This window comes from Gordionus sp. m RMFG-2023, chromosome 1, assembly GCF_954871325.1.
Source record: "Gordionus sp. m RMFG-2023 chromosome 1, tfGorSpeb1-WG-v2, whole genome shotgun sequence".
NCBI lineage: Eukaryota > Metazoa > Nematomorpha > Gordioida > Chordodea > Parachordodidae > Gordionus > Gordionus sp. m RMFG-2023.
In genome coordinates this window covers 3106136-3112309 of record NC_088775.1, presented here as the reverse complement: position 1 = coordinate 3112309, position 6174 = coordinate 3106136, and the positions used below count along the sequence as shown (strand labels likewise).

The 6174-nt window shown below is 27.3% G+C and overlaps 1 long non-coding RNA gene across 1 annotated transcript; it reads left to right on the top strand.

Moving 5' to 3' along the window:
- Window positions 1-390: 390 nt before the first annotated feature.
- LOC135922648 (uncharacterized) lies at window positions 391-6144 on the top strand. Its single transcript, XR_010570983.1, has 3 exons — window positions 391-491; window positions 794-868; window positions 6020-6144. It is a non-coding gene; the product is annotated as an uncharacterized LOC135922648 (long non-coding RNA).
- The last annotated feature ends 30 nt before the right edge of the window (window positions 6145-6174 follow it).

The following is a 6174-nucleotide window of genomic DNA, read 5'->3' as shown; positions in this document are numbered from 1 at the left end:
TTTTTACTAGGTATATTGCTACATTGCAATTTAAGTTCCCATTTTAAAAAGGGCAATTACCCTTTAAACGATTATCTTTATCTTTTTTTCCTCACTCATATTAGTAAAATGGTATAAGGTTTATAAAAATAAGGTAAATACCTTATTTGTTCTTATATTTTAGCTTGACAATTTGTATGAACTGTGGAGTATACTTGTTTACCTTTTTTATACCTTTGCAAACATAATTTTTGTTGAATTGAAATCTAGAGTTTTATCGCCAGGCACAATATATAATATTTTATAAAAATTCAGAATTGATGTATTATTAGACTTAAGATTTTGACACTATATAACTTATTTTAAAAAAATTGATAATTCATTATGTAAATAAATTTATAATTTATCATCTTCATGTTCGGTTAAAATCAAACGGACATTCTGAAAAATCGATAAACTATTCTTTTTAATTTCTGTATATATTTTTTTTATTAACCATGGATACCTCAAAAGTACGTAAAAGATGATCATTTTTGTTATAATAATTAAATAACATTCCCTAATAATTTGAGTTTTACAAAATATATCTTTTATTATGGTTGACTAGGACAACCTTCAAATTAGAACTGTTGCATTATTAGAAATTGAAAGACAACCACGAACTGTTATGTCATTTTTTTTTGTTTTTATTTAAAAATTATTTTATTCACAATTAAAAAATTTAATCTTTTCATTTGTTTAAGTGACTTATGATTTAAAGATAGTTTTACTTTTTACATTATTTCATTTGACTGATTTTAAAAATATATTTTAGTTGGTGCAAGTTATGAATCAAAGGAATCTCACAAGTCTTAGAGAACCTAGGGGCTTTATAAAATTGATACAAATTGTAAGTTATAACACCTGTTTATATTTTAGTTATCTATTTATTTTCTATTATATGCATTGTGATTTAAACCTATAATCCCAAAGTTTATTTCTATATGTAACTGAATTTTTCTCATAAATTATTTATTCACCATTTTATAGAAATATAATATTTACTTATAACATTCATTTTGAAGTTCATATAAATTTAGTATACTTTTTAACAAAATAATATCAAAAATATAACTTTTTTATTATAACTTTGTATTAAAATATTTATATATGAACTTCAGCTTATATATGTTAATGATATAATATTAGAATTAAATGACTTATTATTTAAGGCTAAGGTGATATTAGAGTGCTTGTGCATTCAAATTAAATAATGAGCAAGCCAAAAATCAAGTGCTGCAAAATTCATTCCAAATATTTAGATAACATAAGCTTTTATGCATTGAAAAATTGATCGTCTGCCCATATTAATACTGAATTTCATATTTTAAAGTAATAAAGAAATATGATATATTTTATTAAATGTTTAATTTTTCAAATGCTAGAACACTGGTGCATTCTTAGTCTAATAGGGGAAAATAAAAAATTCAGTTTATTTATATCCAAATTAAATATTTTCCCATTACAAGTTAAGTCATCTTATTTGCAAATATGTTTAAAAAAATATAGAAATGTTTTTTATAAACTACATTGTATATTAAAAGAATTTTTATTTAGATTTGCTTAGAAAAATTTGCAATTAAATGTTTTATTTTAAACAAACTAATATCCTTTTTAAAATTTTTATAAATCATAATTAAACCCCATATAATCATATTAGTTATCTAATATCAACCAAATTATTGATTTCAAAAAAACAACATTTTTATATAAAAATTATACTCTGAGAAAATAAATACCCCCCCCCCCCCCATCCTCTCTTACATGTTAATCATTTATAAGCATTATGTTGATATTAAAGGGTGAGGTGTATGTTTTTAGGAATTAAATTTTTCTTTTATTATATATATAATTAGTTACAATTACAAATACTTGTTTATTTTTTCTCTTTTGCAGAAGATACTTTGCCATTTCATCTCCAAACTAAGTGATCCTGGCCTATGCACAATTCTCTGAGGTCTAAAACTTATTAATATGCACCTTTCCAGTTTCATTATGAGAGACACCTTATATGTAGATATTCATGCCATCACCTATTCACCTTTTAATCCAATAGGGCTTTAGTCTGACAATAACCCCATAACCATCATGGTAATCATGTGATAACTGTATTACCTTAAATAAAAACCCTAATTTTTTTCAAATCTAACAGCCATTACTACTTAACAATTGCAAGGGCAAAAACTTTAAAATGAAATAAATCTGATATCTTCTTAGAAAATATCTTACATAATTTGTTTCAAACACTTTAGAGTTTATGGAACATGTCGAACTTCTTAAAAACATTAGCAAAAACTCGCTCTCACAGTGGACCAATCTATCTAATGCTAGAAATTTTTGAGATTCACCGGACAATCGCATTCGTTTCAGGTCAATGACTTCATAACTATACCAATACCATTCTTCTATCCAATAGGCTCAAATAGGAGTTTATATTGTTACTCAAGGACTGAGTTACATTCTTCCTTTCTTTAATGCTTAAAATAAAAAGTTTTCATGAAGCTAAATTAACCAGGGTATTAATGAGTTTGTTGAGTATCGACAAATTTATTTCTTATTTTCAAGAAAAAGTTCTCCATTTTTTTTATAGTTTGGATGCATTTTATATTTTTTTATGATACCTTCCATTATTACTTTTAATATTATCTCAACCAAATTCAAATACTACATCTACCAATAAAATAATAATGTAGCATAAAAAATATGAATATCTGGTATCAGTTATGATTGAAAGTATTGGCCAATACCAAGACCGACTAATTCCATTTGTATCAGTGCATTTCCATTTTATCCTCCGTTTTTGATATTTTTGGTTTCTTATAAAGGCATCTCGAATTCTTTCCTTGGTGCATCACCACTTTTTATCCTCCATTTTGATACTTTTTTCTATTACTGCCATATGTGTGCAAAGAGTCTGCAGGAAACAAATTACTGCATTATAATAATTATTCACTAAGTTAAAAAAATTCCCGGCAAATGCATTGCGTCACAATGATTTAAAATTTCTTTTTTTCTCTACTCTAATCGATTCTTAAAGGGATAACTCTAATTGCTCATAATACTTATGCTTAATCATTTTGTAAGCGCTGAGGAGCATCCTTCTTTAATGCTATCCTGATTCTTAATTCCCTCCGATATAGTAAATATATTTACGAAATTTGTGAGAATTTTGTTCAAACTCACTCTAAATTTTTATCTTATTCCGGAATATAAATAATATACTTCTTAATCGTATGTCTGGTATAGGAAAACTGTCAACTTTGTTTTGATTATCATCAAACTTTCGGAGGAATCTTTAAGCGGCTGTGATGATAATATTCGGATAAAATAAATTCGATTTGGTGGTTTTTGTAATCGAGTAAAAAAAAGGGGGGAGACGATTACCTCTCCTCCACCCCATCGCATCTCGACAAAATTAAGAATTTTTTTTAAATCTAATATTTTACATCTGATAAAAATTTATCAAGACTTTCATGTCTCATCACACTCGCATAGTTTTTTTTAAAAATTTTTTTTAAAAATTTTTTTTAATATAAAATAATGTTATTTTTTGCCAAATCCATTCCATTAAAACGCGAATTATGCGAATATAAAAAGGTTAAAACAATCATTAATCATGATTATCTTTAATTTCTGAATTCTGAAAAGGCATTCGGCAAAATTAATTCATTTATTAATATTATTTATATATTTTTTTCGATGAAAATCAACTTCCCCATTTTTTCGTTTTTACTGGACAATTTTACTTGCTAATTATTTTTTTTAAAAAATTATAATAAACACGGGGTTGGTTCTCCCCCTCCCCCATTCCTTTTCCCAAAAATCGATTTTCCATTATAATTTGGGATATCTCTCATTTTTAAATATTGGATTTTTAAATTTCGAAATCGAAAGATTTTTTTTAGTTGTTGTTAAACTACCTAACACACTTAGTCAACTATAAAACAGCGTAGCCAAACTTTTATCCAAAAAATATTCGAATCAATCTCTAAGTTGATACTCATAGGCTTAATTCAAATTTTTTTTGGCTAAAAGTTTTAGTAAACCACGATAGAGATGGTCAAAGTTGTAGCTAGCACTCATTTTATTTTAGCGCGCACAAATTGAGCGTTTACGTTTTGCCGTAATTTTTAAATTAAAAAAAAACATAACGCGTCTCTTTGTTTCAATTGAGGTTGCCCTTTTTTTTATTCATATCCGTCGATTCAGAATTTTAAATAAGTATCTTTAAAATAAAAAGGATTTGTCTTTTGAAAAATTATATTATCGTCTGCGTTCTAATTCCTTTAATTTTCTAAAATATTCCCTTTTTTTTTAGGATTTTAAGTAAGTTATTTTATATTACATTTTATATATAATATTACAAAACGAAGAATAAAAAAAAAGTATTGAAAAAGCAAACCTGTTTTGCCTTTTTTTTAAAATGGTTGCTAACGCCAAACGGTAATTTTGCCAATTTGCACAAGGCCATTTGAGAGGCATTATTGGGGCTCGCAGCGCGGGGTTTGAAACGCACAATTTGTTCGCACTATTAGATTTTTTTTAAGAATCCTATTTGCGCCAGTCATAGCGTTTACTAGGCCCTGTCCGATCCGCTAAAAAAAATTGAAAAATATTGCCCAGCTACATCTATATTGTTTTTTTTTCAAAGATCCTAGCCCGTACCGTTGGGAAAAATGGTATACGATAATTTTTAAAGGAAGCGGGAAAATTTAGCCCTCAAGGAAATTAGGAAAGAAAGAAGGAATAAAAATAGTTGTGTTTAAATTCGTACGAGAGAAAGAATAATTATTTTATAACAACCCGGTCCGAATATTTTAAAACCGAGATCCGATCCTATCGGGTTCGACGGATTGCTTACCCGAGTTTACCCGCGCAGGGATCCGATATTTATCCTCGAGATAATATTCGAATCTGAACTCGCGAAAAAAAGTAAGATAATTTGAATGAAGGGATCCGAACCTTTCTACAACTAATTCTATAAAATGAATGCCTTCTCGCTTTAAAACTAAAAATTTTGCGGTTTTTTTGTACCATTTATTAGGCCTAAAACTTTTTTTTAAACTTTACGATCATCTATCTTTCCAGGTCCTGTTATTGAAATTTTTTATGTTTGCTAATCACCACATTGCGCGCCGTATTATCACTTCAATCTCAATTATTATTTTTTGTCAAAATATGATAAAAATTAAATAAACAATTCCTTCTCCCCCCCCCCCCCCCCCTTCCCCCACTTTAAAATATAATGATAATAAATTGAATGTGAAAGCATTATTTTCTATTTTCTAATACTCACACGTAGCACTTTATATTTTGACGATAATTATATATATTTTATATTATAATAACATTATTATTTATCATGCTTTTTAAATTTAATTTCGTTAAAAATAATTTATTTTTTATAAAATGTTATAAGTGGCCAATTCGATTTTCGCCAAAATAGTTTAACAGGGTACTAGGGGTGGTTGAAAATGGAACCAGTTAAGATTTTTTTTAGCCGGAATAATATTATGGTGCCTGAAGATTTTGCTCATAGACGACAGAATGGTTCTCTTTCTTTCTTTCTTTCTTTCTTTCTTTCTTTCTTTCTTTCTTTCAAATATACACTTGAATAAAATTTGGTTAGAGGAGGGGGGGGGGACAAGTGGTAAAATTTACTGGGGGGGGGTGTATAAATTCCTGGTCGTTTTATAGTAGTAATGAGTTAAAATCATGTATAGTAGTATATTATACTTTATTTATGACTGACACAAAAATAAATCGCCAATAGGATTGATTAATTAAAATCCGCGATTTAAATCACCTCGATTTATTTTTTTTAGAAAAATTGGCGAAACGAATGATTTTAAAAAGGTAATCATATGGGAAATATTGTGACACTCTTTAAAATAAATTTTAATCTTTGTAAAATTATTTTATTTTTTAAAAAAAAAGATAATTTAATATTTTTTTTAATTTCTTTTCCTGGCGGATAAATAGTTTTTTTTTCGTGTTATAGATATTAGCCATATTCGCTTTCGCCACCACCACCGGACATCGATCGTATTTCACTTTCCAAGTCACCTGTAATAACAGTGTAGTCAAAATCATGAAAGGAATTTTCCATTATCCATACAAGTTTAAATAAATCAATAATATATATATATATTTTTA